We start from the raw sequence: 20,552 nt of genomic DNA on the forward strand, positions 1-20,552 counted from the left end.
TCTGTGTGGTGTGGGTAAACTCACCCAGGCAACACTGAAGGCCTGTGGGCTCTGCAGCCAGACCCCCCTGGGTTTGAGTCCCTGCTCCGATACTTCCTATGTGGTGCCCTTGGGCCAGCTGTAGACCCTCCCCACACTCTGCTTCCCCATCTGTAAACTGGAGACAATAGCAGATGTCCTAGGGTTTGGGGAGGAGTGCAAGAGATAGAGCCTGTCGTATCAGGAAATATTATGTTATATATCAAATATATAATATATAGTAATATATTTATGTGTGTATATATATATACCACACACACACACACACACACACACACACATATAGGAATCACAAGTTCTTCTGTGGATCAATAGCTCTCAACATGCTAAGAACTTTGGAAATTTAAAAAAATACCTTCCTACTTTCAACATAACTTCAATTCAGGTCAACGGAGTTTACTGAGTAGGAAACAAGGGTAATGACCCTCAGGAAGGGGTGAGTGCTCATTAGTGGGAGGCTGGAATGGGGAAGAATTAATTCTGCTTGTCAGTTGAACAAGGGCGATTGTCACGGAAACTTCGTGGAGGAAGAGAAGAATTGGTCGCATTTCACGAAGCAGGGGTTGGGAGGATGCCGGCTGCGGAGAACTCATGAGCAAAATATGGAGGACGCAGAAGTGCCCCGTGTGTCTGGGAAAGGCGCGTGGTGCAGGCGTTCAGGGACAGGTGGGTAGTGGGAGAAGACTGTGAAGAGGTGGGCAGAGGCTAGGCTGTGAGGTTTCTAGCATCAGCCTAAGACAGTGGACTTCATCCTGCAGGTGTTGGAGAGCCAGATCAGAATGCTCACTGTGGCAGGGTTGAGGAAGTGGCAGGGAATGGAAACCAGTTAGGGAAACCTTGCCCATCTCCAGGTGAGCCCAGATGGCATGCTAATGAAGGGGAGTGGCAGACGATTGATGGTGCTGAGTAGCTGCCGTGTGTCAATCATGATGCTGTGTAATTTTCACGCCTCAGCTCATGGGAGGCTCCCGGCAGACGCCCACATTACAGATGAAAAAACTGAGTCTTGTTGCAGTCAGGAAAAATGAAGAAATTAGGTTGTTGTCTGGAGGTGTCGGCAACCTGCTCATAAGGGTGCCCTGTGGTCAGGGCAGGGGTGGGGGGCTGGTCCTCAGCTTGTAGGCCAGGTAACTCGATTTGGAGGCACAATTAGAGCAGCGGGTTTGGGAATGGACTTTCCGCCAATCGGACCAGCCTGTCAGCTTCGCAATGACAGGTGCGACTGCTCTAGCCATCGGGCGCCCCTGTGCCGTTACTCACTTGTGGTCCCTGGTCGGAGGATTCCAGCCCATTAAGAAAATCTAACTGGCAAGTCAGTTGTAACCGTGTTCGGGTAAGCATGCAATCAGAGAAATGGGGGCGGGGGCGGGGCGGGAAGTAATCTTGAAGAATATGTCATCAAGACTGTGCTAAGGCCTGATGAACCATTCATGCCCCACAGCCGAGAGCATCACGTTTGTTATAGATTGCTGATTAAACAACATTGGAATAGAAAATGAGTCTCGTTGCCTGTGTTGACGCTGATCTGATTGGAAGCAGCTGCCTGAAATGCTGTGTTCAGAAAGATTCTGAAGCCACTTTTAGGCCGATGAGCAGGACGTTGTGATAAATTAGCAGCCTCTGCCAGGACGCCAGGAGGGGGAGGGCTGGTGTATTGGTGGCAGTGTTATGGGGACATTTCTGGACCATGATTGTTTTTCTTCTTCTTCTGTCTCTCCCCACCCCCTACGGAGCCGAATTAGATAAACTGTGTTCTAACAGGTGTTTATTTGAGAGACACCCAATCTTTCAAGGGGACTTCTGAAGCTAACTAGTGTTCTGCATCATATGTTGATTTGGGGGCTCTCCCGCAGAAGGTGTAACATCGCAGATTAGAAAGCTCCCTATCTCTGCTAGCTACCACTCTCAGGTTCTAGGGGGTCAGGTTCAGGTCAGAGAGCCAGGCAGGGGCAGTGTCTACATTCAGACAGACACCTGTAGGAGTGCAGAGCCCAGCTCCTCCTCTCACACTGAGGCAAAGGGGGCTGTTGGTCTTTTCTTTGCCTAATGAGTGTGAATTATCAGTTGGTACCACCTGTTGGAATGGAGCTTTTCGACCCAACTTCTCCAGGCTTTTTTTTTTTTTTAAGATTTTTTAAAAAAGATCTTATTTATTGGGTGCCTGAGTGGCTCAGTGGGTTAAGTGTCTGCCTTAGGCTCAGGTCATGATCTCAGAGTGCTGGGATCGAGTCCCACGCTGGGCTCTCTGCTCAGCAGGGAGCCTGCTTCCCCCTTCTCTCTCTGCCTGCCTCTCGGCCTACTTGTGATCTCTATCAAATAAATAAATAAAATCTTTAAAAAAAAAGATCTCATTTATTTATTTGACAGAGAGAGATGATAAGAAACGGAACACAAGCAGGGGGAGTAGGAGAGGGAGAAGCAGGCTTCCCGCTGAGTGGGATCCTGATGTAGGACTGGATCCCAAGGACCCTGAGATCATGACCTGAGCCGAAGGCAGACACTTAACCAACTGAGCCGCCCAGGCCGCCCCTCCAGGCTTCTGATAGAATCACCAGCAAACCAGGACCTTGTTCCCCAGGCTCGGCCTGCCCCTCCGTCCCTATCTCTCTGCACCAATCCAAACACCACCCATCCCTCGAGCTTGAGAAGGTCCTCTGTCCTCTGCAGATTTCAGAGCTCCCTCCATCCTCGGTGCCCCGTAAGGCCGTGGTCCTCATCTAACAGATGGTCCATCTCTGCTTCATATAAAATAAATACGTTAAAAAGAAAAGAAGAATGACCATTGAACTCTGACTCCCGTGTGTGGGTTGAAACGTGAAAATGTGACAAGGCGGTCAAGGCGGTCGCTCTGAGTGATTGGTTAAGTGGAACCTGCTTTTATTCTTCTCCTTATGAAATCCTCATAGAAACAGCCTTTTGTTAGAATCTCAGTCTTTCTCGAATTTGGTTAAAACACATTTACAGGTAGAGTGATAAGCTGACTGGTGGGGAGCTTTGGATTTTCAGTCTCTACCTAAATTGTCTTCCTTTGGGGTTTTGAAAAATCACTTGTGAATGTCCTTGTTTCTCCACCTGAAAAATGCAGATGCTGGCACTTGACATTGACAACCATAGGAGTTTGGCGTCAGGTGCTGAGTTGGTATTAGCAGGTTGTTCTGAATGTCTTGGGCACACAGTGATATTTAAATGGGTGCCTTAGGGGGCGCCTGGGAGGCTCAGAAGTTAAGTGGATGACTTTGGCTGAGGTCATGATCTCAGGGTCCTGGGATCCAGCCCTGCATCAGGCTCTCTGCTCAGCGGAGAGTCTGCTTTCCCTCTGCCCCTCCCCCCAGCTCATCGCTCTCTCTTTCTCAAATAAATAAAATCTTTTTTTTTTTTTTAAAGGAAAACAAAAGAGCCTCACTAACACCTCATGAGTCCTGTGCCAGGCCCTGTTCTAAGAACCCTCCAAGTATTGCCTCATTTCACCCCCGGGGAGGGGGGCTCTACGAAGTCGTTGCATGTCACAGATCAGGAAACTCAGGCACAGGGAGATGATAACTTGCCTGCGGCTATGTAGCCAGGAGGTGTTAAAACTGTGATGTGAAGCCAGGGAAGCTGGGCCCAGAACCCGACTCCTGAACCTGTACCGTAATTCTGCTTTCATCTGAGGGATAGAAGCAGGGAACTTGGGAGGAGAAGCAGGGGCTGACCCCTCTCCTCCCCAACCATGTGGTGGCATTTCATATGGGCCTCCCGGGAGTCCACTCCCCAGATGCTGGCTCTGTGGTGGGAGCCTGGCAGACCGCCGTTTGGATCCTTCATGTCATCCCTCTCTGTTCATCTGCTCAGCAAAGCCTCCTTGGGCCCACCACCTGCAGGCTCTCCCCGTACTTTAAACCAAGAAGCAGAACCACCTCAGTAAGTGTGTAGACATCTGAACCCCCAAAACAGATGCATAACGGTATGTTTACTTAATTTGCAAAAACTTCACCAAGGGGATTTTTAAAGTAGCTAGCTCTTGAGCGCATAGGAAAATTATTTGACATATAAAAACTTTCATTGAAAGCAAAAAAATGCTGTGCCTAGATTCGGCTACACTGGACATGGTAAAAGTATTTCAGAATGTTTCCACTTTCCTCCTTACCTTTTGTATTTCTCAATGAATTTAATGATGAATATCAATCACCTAAAAAAATATTCGTGTGGTAGCTTGAATCGTATTATAAAACTTACTGAAGAGGTAAATCTGTAATGTACCAAGGCTCACATGTACAAAACAGGAAAATTATGCGACTGGATAATATTTTCTCAAGGTTTTATTGATTTGAGAGAGAACAAAAGTGGGGAGGGGCAGAGGGAGACGCAGGCTCCCCAACGGGCAGGAAGCCTGACTCGGGACTCGATCCCAGGACCCAGAGATCATGACCTGAGCTAAAGACCGATGCCTAACTGACTGAGCCACCCAGGATCCCCTGGAACCGGCTAATTATGACCCAAAGAAGTGTTTTTCTTTAAGAAGGAATTCACTAAATACAGTTAGCTGTTGGCAGTTGACGTTCTTCACGGAGTGAACGAGAGTAGGGAAGACAAGACGTCCGGAGAGCTGAGCTAACTGGAGATCAGAGTGAAACCGACCAGCCTCTCCTGCCCTGTGTTGTGTGGGGAGATAAAGAGATTTAGAGTCAACCACTGGGAAAACAGTGGCTTACATGCCGCTGGTCGGGTTTCTCCAGGACCGCTCAGAGCTCTCCCACACTCCCCTGCTTTGAGAATCTCTGAGGATAGAGTTTATATGTCTCCTGCACTTCCTCACCCAGTGCACCCTTCGGGATGGGGTGGGTGACAGTGCCCAGGGCTGGTGGTCCTGGAACCACACTTTGGGAAGTGTAGTATCAGGCTACATTGAGAGGGTAGTGTTCAGATTTTCATTTTAGGAGAGACCCTGGTAATTGAAGCACAGATACAGGCAGGAAATCACCAAGGAGAGGGCTCTGGAATGGCGTCGGCGGAAACCCTGAAGGAACAAGGAGCAGAAAAGAATGAAGAGTCTGGAAGAAAGTCCCTGACTGTCACCAAGGTGCCACTGGCAAGAGTGGAGAGTCACCCCATGACCCCATGGTGCTTGCAAGATCATTACCGGGTGAAAATGGGGTAGAAGTCAGAGGAAGGCAGATTCCAATCAAATGTGAGGAAGGACTTACCATCAAGTAGAATCCGTCAGAGAGGAAAGTGTCTGATCAGAGACCTGTCCTTCTAAGGAAGGACAGTGGCGTGGACCAGGACTAGGACATAGATGTCCTTGGAAAGGAGAGTCTTGAATGATGTGATTATAAGATGAACCACACAAAGAGGAAATGGGGTTTGGTGCCGTATTCACTTGCTGAGGTTGACTACCTTATGTTATCTAATTTCTTTCTTTCTCCTTCTGGGTCTGTGGGGCCTCGATAATTTGCATGGTTGGTTTAATAGCTCTCTGTGGAAATGAGAAAATCATTCAATCAGGGGAAATGGACTTGGGATGAACAAAGGAGCTTTTTCCGGTGTGGATATTTTAGGAACGCCTACCCCATCTAGTACATACAACAGTTCGAAATCTTGGGGCTTTCTGATCAGCTGGCGTCTAAAGATCAAGGCAATGAAATACTTGAAATTTTATAAGCCGAATAGGATATAATTCTTTCAGTCTAATTTGGGACCCAGATTTGCATTTTGTTTACTTAGATTTACGCAGGTGATTAGAGAGACCTAAACTCCATATGTGTTAGATGAAATAAAAATTAATATATGCGGTGTAGTATATTTTGATTCAAATAAAAGGCTTATTGTTTTACTCACCGGGAGTCCCAGACCACCTGAGGTGTTAGGAAATCCCTGGTGGTTGGGGGGGAGGCGTGCAGGGAGCCTACAGGCTACAGAACTGATTCATTCCTTCTGATACCCCCACTGGAAGCATGATCTCATTTGGTGGAGGTGGAGACTGGGGAACAGAAGTTCAGGGGACTGGCTTGCAATCACTCACTGGTTCGTGGCAAACAGTTAAGGAGAGATGCACAGAGGAAGCCTGATGGGTAGCTAGCAGCTTTTCTCTCCCAGTTTGAAACCCACCCAAGAAACGCAGATGACTTCCCTACAACACAGCCAATCCCTCTGGCCCTACCTCTTGGCTTTGAGAGTTTGCGTGTTTGATTTAACAGCTGACTGTGGAAATATTCCCTCTTCCATCGGGTGGTCTCATGGCACAGGTACACAGTTCCAGAATTTGGGTGCGCGGGGGCGGGGGGGTGTGACTTAATATCAGGAATGAGAAAGAGGGTGTGACAGGCAGGTCTCCTTGGTGAAGGGCTCCTACACCCTTGGGGGGGGGGGCGCGCCAGGGGAAGGGGTAGGGTGGGCAGGCACATGAATGGCCCAGTCTCTTTAAACCCAGGACTCTGCAAGTAGTGATGTGACTCCTGTTCTGTACCTAGCCATTTAAGATCCCGTGATTTAAATCCCTGGGTTTACCAGCTGCCTTCTCAGCTTGGCTAGGAGTTGTTTTGACTGCTCTGCCCTTGGCCTTAATTTAGATGGGGTCAGCTACCATGCCCCAGGCGGCTGCTGCAAGCGAGGGAGTTGCAAACAGCCATGGCTCCTTCAGCACCACCACCACCACCCCCCACCCCCCCACCCCCGGCAAACCTTCTCACCTCCCTAACACTACTCTCTGAGATCAGACCTGAGCTGACCTCTGCCCCCAGACCATCTTGGCCTTGGAGACATTCTGCCCTCCCCTCCCCCTGCCCCCACCACTCTCCTTGCTCCATGGGTTCTCGAAGTCCTGCTTCCTGTCCCAGTAAGGACAGGGAGAAGAGCCCCCTCACCCCCCGACAGCAGGCTCCAGGGGTGAGGTTGTGGAACATGCTGGACTTCTGCTATGACCTGTGACCTTAAGCCAGCCATTTTGTTGTCCTTCCAGGCCTGGAGATGAGGGGTTGTTTCCAGGCCTGGACATCTCTGCCTCTCCAGCTGTAATCAGAGCACGCAGCCCTGAGTGCAGGGTTGATTTCCCCTTTCCTGGGTTTGGGAATGACGACGTGCTTCTTCTTTTGCAGAAGACAGCAGCGGTGTGTGAGGGGGACATCAAAAGAGGGCAGGGAGGTAGGAAGTGTGGTGAGCTCAGAACTTGAGCACCCAGAGCTTGGGGGCACCTGGGAAGGTTGGTCCCTCAGAGTCCTCCAGGGCTATGATGCCTGGGATGCGGCCCCCAGGCAGAAGATGCTTGGCCCAACCGCTGGCTGGGGATGGCTCCATGCGGCACCTGCCTGACAGGTGTCTCTTGAATTGCACAACGTGGTGCCTTTCCAACAGGGAAGAGCTTCGAGGAGGGGAGCCAGCCGAGGGTCTGCACATGGTCCAAAGCTGGCTGACTGGCTGGGAAGACTGCAGAGGACAGGGAGGCTGGTGGGGGGAGGGTCAAGGAGATTTCGGGGTGAGGGGCAAGGCCACACATGAACCCGCTCCCCATCACTGAGAGAACCTCTGACTGGGTTTCACCTCCTCCCTCAGGCCTTCCAAATAGAGCCCCCAGTTCCAGCAGAAAGTGGTGGATTTTTTCCGCAAAAGGGAGACTTCCACAGACAGAAGCAGAGGGCAGAGGCATTTCTCCATAGCATTTCTGGTTAGGATTTCACCAGTTTCCTAGGGAGGCTCGACTGCAAGTTAAATGCCGAGTGCTGGTCATTTTTTTTTTTTTTTTTATGTTGCATGTTCTCTCCCCATCCCCCACCTCTGGCTTGAAGTCATCTGTCCGGTGATCGGTACCACCCCTGCTGATAGAAAAAGACAGCCCTCTGCCCTCCTCACCCGCCTCTCTCCTTCCCTGCCTGCAACCCCAGAGTCTAATGCCCTTGGACCTGCTGTTTGTCTCCATGTTTGAGGCTGTGCACACACACATAGACAGACACACACACACACTCCCTCAAAGTGGCCTGGGCGCCTTCTGGAGCCACTCAGGCCTTGGGCTCCAGGAAAACCATCAGCCCGTGGGCCCAACAAGCATCGACCCACTTGGGTGGTAAGAATCTAGTGATGGAGAGAAGTCTGCTCCTCTCCCCTCTCCCGGGGGGCGGGGGATGTAGGAGGATGTCTGACCCTGCCCCCCCTCCCCAGGAGAGAGGCATCAGCTGAATACTATAATAATGAGTCACTCAGGTTAACTCAACACACTCCTACAGGCATTTGAAAAATGTTAATGCTATTTATGAATTCCGTCAGCATCCGAGAGGAAATAATTGGAAGTTACTGGTTGAAAATCGAGAGGAGGTGAACTTGGGCCTCCTCTCCGGTGTGATTAGCCAGCTGCATTCTGGGGCAGCCCGGGGGAGGCTCCCAGGGTCTGTTTCAGCTGTCTGTGACTTCCGCTTCCCTCAATGGCCTTGGGATAGAGTAGGCCCTTAGCAAATGCTAAATAATAATTAGAGTAAGTGGCCTGGACAAAGCTGTTGTACACACCCAGCTGCCATTAGAGAGCGGGGACGGACGTTCCCTGGTGTACTCTCCTCCCTTTCCCAGACAAAACTGACGTCTTATTTATTTATGACGTCCTCAGAGTTCCCGGGCTTTCTGTCCTTCCACAGTCTCGGTGTCCATGAGAGGAGAAAGCTCGCAAGAGCAGGGCTGGGTCCAGATTGCAGAGTTCAAATCCTGACTCTACCACATACGTGGTGTGTGACCCCGGGCAAGTTTGTTAACCTCCCTGTGCCTCTGTTTTCCTCTTGTAAAATAAGGGCCATGAGAGCATACACCTTCTGAAGTTGCTGTGAGGATTAAATGAGTTAGCACTACTGATGTATTTAGGGTTGTTTTTTTTTTTTTTTTTTACATTTTCATTCATAAGAGTATATGGACTGTAACATTTCCTTTTTAACAATATCCCTATTCTTTTTTTTAAAAAAATATTTTATTTATTTATTTGACAGACAGAGATCACAAGTAGGCAGAGAGGCCTGCGGGGGAGGTGGCGGGGGGGCAGAAGCAGGCTCCCTGTGGAATAGAGAGGCCGATGTGGGGCTGGATCCCAGGACTCTGGGATCATGACGCAAGCCAAAGGCAGAGGCTTTAACCCACCCAGGCTCCCTCCCCACCTCCAATCAGGTTTTGATGTCAAGATTATGCTGGCCTTATAGATCAAGCTACGAAGTTTACACTCATTTTCTATTTTCTGGAAGTTTGTGTAAGGTTAGAGTTATTTTTCCTTAGTGTATAAATCCCTCACTAATAAAGCTATCTGGGCTTATAGTTTTCTTTCTGGAAAGGTTTAATTATGGGTTGATTTTTTATTAAAGTTTCAGTAAGGGGACCTGGGTGGTACAGTCAGTTGAGCGTCTGCCTTCAGCTCAGGTCATGATCCCGGATCCTGGGAATGAGCCCCACATCGGGCTCTCTGATTGGCAGAGAGCCTGCTTCTCTCTCTCCTCTCCAGTTGTGTTCTCTGTCGTCATCTCTGTCTCTGTCTCTCAAAAAAAAAAAAAAAAAAAAATCTCAGTAAGTTGAAATTTTTTTCAAGGAATTCTTTAATTATTTTTGAATTTTCAAATTTATAGACATTAATTATTCATAATGGTTTTGTTATCTTCTTCATTTCAAAAGGATCTGTAGTGATGTCCCTTACTTCATTCCTGATGTCGGTCCTTGTGCCTTTTCTCTTTTTTCTTGATCCATCTTCCCAGGGACTTATCAATTATTTTTAGTTATTTTAAAGAAGGAGTACGTGGGTGGCTCAGTCAGTTGAGTTTCCAATTCTTTCGATTTTGGCTCAGGTCACTATCTGAGTCATGAGATCCAGCCCTGGGCCAGGCTTCATGCTTAGCAGGGTTCTGCTTAAGATTCTCTCTCTCTCCCTCGCCCTTTATCTCTCCCCTGACTCCCCTCACCATGTGTGTGCATGCTCTCTCTCTCTCTCTCTCTCTAAATGAATAATCTTTTTTAAAAAAAAAAAGGAAAACCTTTGACTTAAAAAAAACAATAAATGAGTTAGCCCTTACAGGATGCTTAGAACAGTGCCTAACCCACAGTAAGCAACCCCGAATGTTTACCTGTTACTGTCTCTTTTGTTTCTTCACCAGAGAGTGCTTCTACCTTCTTGTCCTTTGGGCATCAAAAGATGCACAGAATCTCTGGGTGTAGAGCAGGGCACTCCGGACCCAGTGAGAGGCGTGTCTCAGTGGTGGCGGAGGGGTGGGGTAGAGCACTAGAATGTTCCTTGACCACGTCAAGCATACTGCTCACAACCTGTGCATTTCCAGATACCGCACACTCCGTCTCTGCCTGAGTTGAGGCCTCTGCTCTGGCTACCTCCTCAGAGAGGCCTCCCGTGCCTACCCCTGCGTCTCACCTCACTCTCTGTCCCTTTCCCGTATGATTGTTGTTTGGTGGTACTTCTCAATTCCCTATAGGATCTGTATCTTGTTGCCCAGCCATCCACTTCCCCTCTCTCCCATTAGAATGCAGGCTCTTTGAGGGCAGGATTCTCTCTTCAGTGCTGGGTCCTGAAGAGTGTCTGGCACCTACCAGGCATACAGATATATATGTTTTGTTTTTTTTTTTTAAGTAAGCTCTATGCCCGACGTGGGGCTTGAACTCATGACGCCGAGATCAAGAGTCACGTTCACCACCACCGGAGCCAGTCAGGTGCCCCAGTGCAGATATTTTTTGAACAGATGAATGAATCCAAAAACCATCATCTCATTTCCTTTTTGCATAAAACCTTTGTGAGGGTTTTATGCAACCTCACAACAGGAGACATTTAAAATGTTAAAAGCTCTACTCTCATTTGGAATGAATTATTCTTTTACATAATATTCACACAGTTCCCTAGAGTAGACATATTTCTTTTGTTGCCATACATATTTAGGTGTATTTACAAGTGTTTGTTTCTGGATCCGTGTGTTCCGTCTTCTGTAACCAGACACCTGGAGCATGGGGACAGGGGGTGCAAATTGAAACTGATCTCCATGACTTCCTAAAAGCTGGCAGTCAGTTCTTGAGGTTTGGTTCAAATCTCACTGCTCGATAAAAGATTTCCCTGAGAGCTGTCACCCCCTCGGACCTCAGCCTCTCCTTTGAACTATTGGCACGTCTTATGGGAACCTCTCATTTGGTTTTATCTGGGCCATGGGGCATCTCTTACTGAAACTTTCACCCTTTTATTGTCCTATTTATTTTCCATACAACTGTATCTTTCTGTCAGCTGGTTTGCAATCTTCCCAAGGGTGATAACCTTGGAATCTGCTGATTTATGTCTTCCATCTGGTTCTTGGACTACACACGGCAATTCAACAGTTCATATCTGAATGGAAGCATAAATGAATGAGAAGCAGACCTATGAGGACCACCAAGCCTTATGTCAACCATTTATCTTTGTTACCCTCACCTTAAAAATATCTGAGGGACCAAAGGTCGATATTGATATTGGCAATGATTTTCCTTTGGAAATGTTGCTGGGTCTCTTTGTATCTTATTTCAGAAATCCTGGAAATGTTTCTCTCTCTCTCTCTCTCTGGAGGCAAGAACAAGCTCAGTCATTATAGAAATGATAATGGGTTTTTTAGTGATACTTGGTTCACTGCCCATTTCTCTTGTTCTTTCTCCAATACTCAACATACCTTATTTAAGAGTTCAAGGTCAGGAGTGCTGAGAAAGGTCATTGTGAAAAACAAGCTTGTAGAAGTACTTGTCCAAGTTGATTTTAGAGTACAAGGAAGATACTCATAAAGTCACAAAATTTTAGCTATGGAAAGCACACCAATACTTCTAGAACACTTTATTTCTTTTAAAAGATACGAAGCCAGGGTTTAAAAAAGGGGCCATCTAGATATGCTTCATCATTGTACAGATTAGAAAGGTCCAAATGAGTAACACACCTCGGGATTCACCCATTGTAGGTGGGGATTTTTGCAGATGAGCAGGACAGAAAGAAATGCAGATGTGGCTGATGATTTAGAACTTATTTCCTCACTTTTTATTTAAATAATTATAAAAGCAATGATATAAATACTGTATGAAATGATATCGTAAAGAGAAGCCAGGCAGAATTCACAAGGGGATTAAATGGAAAGATAATGGTCTCTATTCAATTATTAAGAATAATATGATGAGCCCCGTGTGAATAGTGTGTGTAGCACCTGCTCTTGTGGCGTTGGTGGATAAAGAGAAAACCCGCCTGTGAAGTAGAAGGCAGATACCGAGGTGTTCTTCAGTGGTAACCGCCAAGACGCTGTCGAGAGGAGATTAAGAGGATCTTGAAGGAAAGAGCCTGTCCTCCTATTGTCAGGTTGTGAGAAATGGCAAAATTCAGGAGATGGTAGGAGATGGTGGGAAGGCCAGGTACCGGTTTAATTGGGTTTAATTGTCCTGAAATGGTTTGGCTCTGGGAAGAGAAGAGAAACCCCCTCAGTCAGCATTTGGCCAGCTGGGTCTGCTCTGATGGTCAGGGTCCCAGCGAAAGGGAAAGAAGACTGTTCCACAGCACAGAGTCCCTGAGGACCCCACAACCTCGTTATCCCTCCCAGGGTTGAGGACTCAGGGCTAGCTGTGGAAGCTGAGCACCTGCTTCCTGGGGCTGCTTGCATCTGGCTCCGAAGAGGATGTTACTGAAGTTACTGTGATAATTCTAGAGAACTCAGTTGGACTGGGGTTCAGATCCACCTTATTGTCTCAAGACTCTCCATTTCCCCAACCCTTTGGGAAGAGGTGGTCGTGGCTTGGTCCCCTCTCATTAAACCCTTTAGGGCCTAGGGTCATGTAAACATTTCTGCATCGAACCTACCTCTGATTGGGGCTGGGGTCTCTTCCGACGAGCGGGAATCCCAAATTAATAGAGACCCTGAGTTGTATTCAGGTTTCCAACACTGAGCCATTCTTCCTGGAGAACACTAAATTTCACTTTTCTCATCTACCCCCCCAAATACCTTAGGTCATATAATCAAGCAAAACCCAGAGCAACTCTCTTCCTTCTGCCTCATGTGCTGCCCAGAGCACCATCGTGCTCTTGGGTGACTTTGGGCCATTGACTTCATGTTTTGGGGCCACAGCTGGTCTTCTGTGAGATGCAAACAGTAATGGCAGCTACTTCCAAGGGTGATTGTGAGGATCAAATATGTTGACATCTAAAATGCTCAGGAAAGCGCCTGGCTCTTAAATCTTACCTCCTATATTGTCAGCGTCTTTCCCCTTCCTGCTCTTGGATCTGTACTTCATTAGCACCAGAGTGAAGTTATTATGGGCTAGAGGGGAGGGGAGGGGGTCACAGGGTGTGATCTTCCCAGGCCTCCTAGTGGGCGTCTCAATACCACCTCCCCCAAGCTGGGAAAACCTTGCTCCGGAAGCTGGATGACCTTCAGGGGGCATAGACCCCTCTGGAATTCTCTTGACAGGTGAGGCTGGCTGTGGGCCACCCATTCCGGCTCTCTTCAGGGAGAATTATTCAAATTATGGAGAGGCCTGAGCAGATCTCCTGGTCAGTCATGTAGGGCCATCTGAAGGAAAACGTGAACATCCTTTGGAAAGTGAGCCATGGGGTTCACTGCCAAGAGTCAAGCCCATATGGCAGTTGGGGGGGGGGGGGGGAAAGGTTGTGCATGTTAACAAGTCCAGGTGTGAAATGAGGTTGATTCTGTAGCTTGTCCCCGTACAGCAGGCTGCAGAGGTTTCTGTAAGGTGTGGGAGCACTGGACAGAGTGGAGTGAACCGGGCCATTCTGGAAGTGTGGCTCGTATGCGTTTTCCAAAATGTGTGTAATTTCCACGCTGAGTCTTGACTTCCCCTCACTCGGCAGCCAGGCAGGATGTTCCGAACCTAGCCAGGGCCTCACATGGTGGCAAGAATGGAGCATGGCTATGGGACATGGGCCAGCACTCTTGATGAGGGGGGATGCCTTTGCGCACCCCGTGACATGTCACCGTCTTCCCACCCTCAGCAGACAGATACAAACCATCACGGAGCCATCAGCCTCATTGCCTCGGGAGTGAGGAAGCACACTGGCTTTGTCGGGGCTGGGCTGGCAGTTTCCCGCTAACGGAGACTGTTAAGGAGGAGAAGGCTGGAGGTGTGCCCTGGGGTGCACACCTTTCCTACCTCACAGCCGGGGCTCGCCCCCACCTGGGAAATGACAGGGGTTCCCAGGCTGTTTCCACAGGGGCCATCACAGCGTGTGGGGAAATGAACCATTTGGCCAACCGGCACAGAACAGCTGATTTTTTTTCTTTCCCCCGTGGATGTGACTCATTTTAAAATCTGAATTGAATGAATTTCTTTGGATTCCAGTTCAGCTTCCATTTCCCGAGCCTCTGGCGTGCGGTCTGTATCATGCTAGCACTCACGTGTGTTGTTTTTGTGACCCGCCTGGCTGAGATGTGTAGTTCATGCAGCTTCTGTGCGTGGCGTGGAGATGCGAGATGAACGAATATGAGAAGATTGCTCATTTCCTACTTACTTCCCTGCCTGGGAAGACCTGGCTGGTTCCAGAATCACCTGACAGGCAAAACCCTTTGCTTATTCTCAAGGCATTGAGTTCTTTAGGAATTCCGGTTCTATTTCTTATCCAAAAACAGAAATGGATACTGTAGTTGAAATTTGTTATTGTACATAAAACATTCTGCTCTCTACATCTGGTTATTGGATGTGAAATGGTGACGTTCGGATGTCTCTTTGCTTCTCACTGTTGGGAAAATAATCCTGTCCCCTGCAGGCTTGCCACTGGGGTCCACCTCCCTCCTTTCTCTCCAGCCCAGGGGCAGGATTTCTGGGGTGCTGGACATGGAGACCACTGGGGAGGTCAGGCTTTGTTGACCCCTCCCATTGGTAAACTCTTGGCTGTGAGCTCAGCCATACTCATGTTCCATAGCACATGATTTGAAAATCAGAGAGGGGGATGACAAGTATATTCAAAAGCACATTGATTTTTCACACCAGGAGTGGGGATATGCCCCCCCCCCAAAATCTCAATATTGAAAATAGATCCAGAGCATAAAACTCTTTCCCAAATCAAGGGCTTGTGAGGGGTCAAATTCCACAAACGTCGAGTCAGAGTGAGCTTACAAGAAAAAGATCCCTTTGGAAAGAGAGTCATTATCTGGTCCCAGGAGTAAGGGGAAACCCTGGGGGTATGTGGAGAAAATCCTGGATCCGGGCATGCTGTCCCCGTCTACCCCGCAGCGATCCTGGGTTTAGTGCTGGACTTCTCTGGATTCCGTGTAGCACCTTTCTCATGGGTTTAAAAATAGACTCTGGGCCTGCCAACCCTCTTAAAAGGAACATGATAGAGATCAGTGCCAGCACTATGGGACCTGATACCAGGCTCTGATCAACTCCCTAAATAGAGTCCACACTCGAGATCCCTTGCTCGGCGAGGCGGGTGCCCAGGGCTACCCAGCTGGCCACTCAGTGCTCGCCACGCAACATCAAATAGCAAAACAACCAAGACCGTCTTGTCTCTTTTCCCCTTTCTTCTCTCACCATTGAAAAGCTTAAGAAATTATAAGGTCTGAAGGGAGTCAGAGTGGATTTCTTAGTCCATTCGGCATAATAGCTAGAGCATATATTCTGCCAAATGGCTTCCTGATTCATTATTGGGCAGGGGAGTGGGAGTTAGCGAGGGAGGGCACAACCGTGTCTCTGTGAGGAATGACATCTTCCCAGTACCCAGCAGCCGTGCTCTTGATGGTTTACAAACTCCCCAGGGTGGTTGATGGCCGGCTCCGTGGGTGATAAAGGAGCCTGCCTTTCCCAGTAAAGGGTGGGGTTCCTGGTATCCTCCCTTATCTGTGCCCAGGGGCCCTGGGAGCCGGGGCGACTCCCTGTGTGCGCGAGGGCCCGGCCAGATAGAAGAATGGCAGAGGGCAAAGCTGTATTTGTCAGAAGGGCCGTAGGGAGCAGAGGCAGGGATGCCGCCAAGGGTACTGTCAGACGCAGGGTTCGGGAGGGGGCTTGAGCTGGACACAGGACTGGTGACTTCTCTTCACGGCAGAGGAACTGGACAGGGAAATGGCACGTGATCAGCTCAAGGGGCTCTAGTTCTGTAGCAGAGTGCTGGGGGGACTCTGGGGGCCGTGTTCTCAGCCACGGATGTTGGACCTTGGGGAAGCTGTCCCTAGGCCCTAATTTTCTGCAACGGACACAAGATCAGCAACACCCTACACCTCTGGGGTGGGAAGGATTCACCTTTGACAAAAGCTTGAGTTGAGAAGAAGGAAGGGAGAGAAGGAGGGAGGAAAATGTCATTTTAAGGAATACATGCTTTGTGCCCCATAGTGGCGCTGGGCATTTTTATGTGATTTTCATAATACCTGGAGAAGTGAGTCCCCTTATTTCCATTTTACTGAAGAAGAAGCCAACACTCAGAAGAGTTACTTCCCTTATCAAAGGTTACACAGCTCAGCCACAGCAGACTGGGCCTACTGACTTCGAATATTTTAAGGCCACCCAGAAAAGCAAACAGTGCTGTTGTCGTCAAATTAGTTCCATGTCTGAGTTGATGGCAGCGGATTAAACCAGAGGTGCAGGAGGGGACGTGTGTCCCTCAGTGAACAGCAGGGAGAAGAGCCTTGTTGCCCAGGGCCTGAGGTGCCCAGAGGCCCTTCTCTGGAATCCTGGGTCTGCCCTGAATTCATCAGCTCTCATGTTCCTTTAGAGAGGAGCCAGCTTGGGTTCAGGCTGGCTGCTTGCCTGAAGCTGCGTGTTCCTGCTCCCCCAACACATTCTGGGGAGGCACCGTCATCTGGGAATCCCATGTACCTGAGAGTCTTGGCTCCAGGCTTTTGAGCAAAAAGACGTGTTCTCCCAGTTTCTGGAAGAACTAGATTCATGGAGGCATTCACAGCAGGGGGCCCCAAACACTGTTCTGGGCTCCCACTGCCCGCCCCCGGGAGGTTTCCGTGTCACACGGTGAATAGTTCCGGAGCTGGAAGTGGCCCAGGGATGGGCTCTCATTAGGCTTGTCTGCCCAGGGACCTGCAGAGACCGTGGGTGAAATATTTAGCAAGATTAGAAAAGCCCTATAGACACCGTGAACCTGCAGGCTGGAACAAGTGGTCCCGTGTCCTTCCTGAGAACCCCCAGTTTTTTTCTCTAGCCCATCAATTCCTTTCTGTCGCTTACTTGGGTTTCAGCAACGCGACTAGGCAGACCTCGTGGGCACGCTGAATTCCTGCAGTAAAAAGTGCAGCCCTCAGGGTAATGGGGGTAGAGGGGGACAGTCAGTTCTCGGGGAAAATAATAATCCCTTATCCTTCGGAATGCCTGGAGCCCAGAGACACCTTGGTAAGTCTTGTAGTTTTTTCTGTGCTACTGTAGGCCTTACGGAATGGTGAGCTATCTACCTCTGCTCTCCTGAAGGGTCCCAGGAAAGACTCAGCCCTTTCTGAATAATGAGTTCCATTAAGTCACATCCCTGACAGCTGGAAAGTTCTTTCTGTCTAAATGTCTAATGGAAATCTACATCAGTTGAGCCCCATGACTTGCCGTTTGCTTATGACGGTGGGTCTCTGCACACATCAGTCAGCAGCATATATGGGACACAGCTACCCAGCACTGTGCTGCTCCCATAGGGGGAGCAGGTGGGGAAGGGAGGGGGAGGGGGAGGGTTCAGGAATACAGAACATTCGAACCAAACTGCTTCTGCCTGGGAGAAGTTTACAGCGGCATCATGGTGATCATGCTACCATACCTGGAAAAGGCAGCATATAATTAAGCCCTTCCTGGTGCTCTGGGCTCTTTGTGTGCTAGGGGACTTTGCATCCAAAGGGCCATATCCTTCAGCCTTCTCTTCTTTAGTGCCAGTCCCTTCAGCTCCTGTAACCTCAGGTCTTACTGAGCAACACGTATGAAGCTGTTTCCTTTCTTCTCCTCTTGGGTCTTGCCTCTTTGCATATTTAAGTTGCAAAGCCTCAATCCGAATGAGGTCATGGCTAAAGTCAAGGATTCTTGGCAGTCCTGAATACTCAGGTCCTCTGATCGTACCTCATCATCTTTCCCATCTGTGAGAGTACCCTCCTGGTTGTGGTCAGCTTCTGATCCACTGTAACTATGTCGTGACATCCTTTTTTTTTTGTGATTGTGTATAACCCATAGCGTTGTATGGTACAAAGGACACTGGGCTTAAAGAGTTATAAGATCTGGGTACCAAAATTAGACTGGGAATGTTTTCCTATTTAACTACGACTATTTCACTTTACTTGCAAGGTCTTTAGTTTATCTCACCTTTAAAAACAGATATTTTGGGGGTGCCTGGGTGGCCGAGTCATAAGCGTCTGCCTTCGGCTCAGGTCATGATCCCAGGGTGCTGAGGTGGAGCTCCGCATCGGGTTCTCTGCTCGGCAGGAAGTCTGCTTCTCCCTCTCCTACTCTCTCTGCTTGTGTTCCCTCTCTCACTATGTCTCTCTCTGACAAATAAATAACTAAAATCTTTAAAAAAAAAAACATATTTTGTATGTAAAGAACTCTTAAAGTTCAACAATAAGAAAACAAACAACCCGATTCAAAAACAGGCAAAAGATTTGAACAGATATATCATCAAAAAAGATATGTGGGGCACCTGGGTGGCTCAGTTGGTTAAGCGACTGCCTTCAGCTCAGGTCATGATTCCAGAGTCCTGGGATCGAGTCCCACATCGGGCTCCCTGCTCCTTGGAGAGTCTGCTTCTCCCTCTGACTTTCTCCCCTCTCATGCTCTCTCTCTCAAATAAATAAATAAAATCTTTAAAAAAAAAAAGATACGTGGCTGGTGAGTAATTCCCTGAAAAGATGTTCAACACCATTAGTTATGAGAGAAAGGCCAGTGAAAGCCAGAGTGAAATACTACTGCACATCTGTTAGAATGTCTACACTAGGGCTGACCATGCAAGTATTGGCGGCCATGTGGACCAGCCAGCAGGAGAGAAGGAGGAGGCGGGGGATGGATGGATGAGGGAGGAGGAGAATGGATGCAAGAGGAAGCTTTTGGAGGTGATTTTGGAGGTTCGTTATCTGGATTGCAGCGATGGCTTTATGGGGGTATACATAACGTTTTAAATATGCTGTTCATGGTGTATCAGTTAAACCTCAATAGAGCGGTTAAAAAAAGAGTCGATCTTTGATTGCGCAAGGCCATTGTATCAGTGTTTTTGAAAGTATTGTGCGTATTCTTCGTCTTCCATTTGAGTAGGGCGTTTTCTCTTGCTCTCTCTAAATATTAATGTTGGAACAGTGCTTTAGAATCCCTTGAGCTGTTCCACTGGGCTATGATCAGGGCTGTTCCAGTAACCATAATTTATTAATTGAAGCACTCTCCATAGAGGATTTTAGCAAATCTGAGTGGCAGTTTGAAGAGGTGTGGGGCAAAAACCCCATAGGGATGTGTGCTTTAACAACATTTGCATGGGGAGAAAGGGGCTGGGGTGACTTCCCCCACCCAGACACGTTGCCCTTTGGTACAGCAGGACAGGTGCTCCCCAGTCCCCTCGCAGAAGTGGCCTGGCCTGAATTTTATCCTCGAATGATGTTGAAGTTCTCGGACCCGGAACGTTCCGATGTCGCAGTCTTCAAATACCAGTGTTTTCACCCCTGTGGGGGAGAGTTAGTTGCATTATATACTTCAGATCACTCTTTTTTGACAATATAGTGGCCTCTTCTCTTGATTTTTATTTCTCCCACTTATTTGGGACTTTGCCTTAATTGTTGGAACAGCTTTGAAGAGCACTTCGCTTTGGAAAACACCCAGAGTTGTTTCTAACCTTCAGGAGCACGCCCCACATTATCTATTCCTGGCCCCGAGTACACTTCTGTTAGGAATCTTGCCAGTGCTGTTAATGGGCTCTGGGTCCCCTGGACCCTCCATTTACTAGTGGCGACCGTGGTCCTGACCCTTTATCTCCCTGGGCTCCGTTTCTTGGTCCCTACAACCATAATAGAATCGTCTACCTTTTGGGGTGACTGTGGGACTTAATTGAGGTAAGGCAATGTGTCCATCACCTAACGGGTGCTCTGTGCATTAATTCCTCACCAACGCACACAGCTCTATCATACCCACGTCAGGGGATGAGGGGTGGAAAAGAGCGTTTGGGATTATCTTCGGATGCTATTTGAGCGAAGGGGAATCCGGGCTGGCGATATAAAACATCCATGGTCTGAAGAAGCAATTTCACCCAGGACCTAGTTACCTGGCATTGCTTTTGCTGATCACTTATCATCACCTGTTCTTAACAATCTGGGGTCACCCCAAGGCTTAACCACCTCCCGCACAACCCCCCGCCCCCAACATGTTTTTGACATCTGTCTCTGAAATGACCTCAGGTGAGGATGGTCCCGGAACAGAAAACTGGGAGCTTCTTCCAGCCTACCCCCTCAGACTGGAGGAATGAGGGAGATGGTAGTAACAGATCTGGGTCCTGCCTCTCAGCTTCATTTTGCATCGCGGCTCTCTGGCAGAATCTGGAATAGGCTGATTAGCCGGTATCTCAGGACACGGTGTAAGAGCTCAAAACATGCAAATTGGTTATGGGGCATAAATAGACTTTGCTG

At 48.6% G+C, this 20,552-nt stretch overlaps 1 protein-coding gene across 12 annotated transcripts in view; it reads left to right on the top strand.

Annotated features, from left to right (window-relative positions):
* Window positions 1-20,552, top strand: part of ANK1 (ankyrin 1) — a 207,011-nt gene that overhangs the window by 87,136 nt on the left and 99,323 nt on the right. The window lies entirely within an intron of this gene.

The sequence above is a fragment of the Meles meles genome, chromosome 2, assembly GCF_922984935.1.
Source record: "Meles meles chromosome 2, mMelMel3.1 paternal haplotype, whole genome shotgun sequence".
NCBI lineage: Eukaryota > Metazoa > Chordata > Mammalia > Carnivora > Mustelidae > Meles > Meles meles.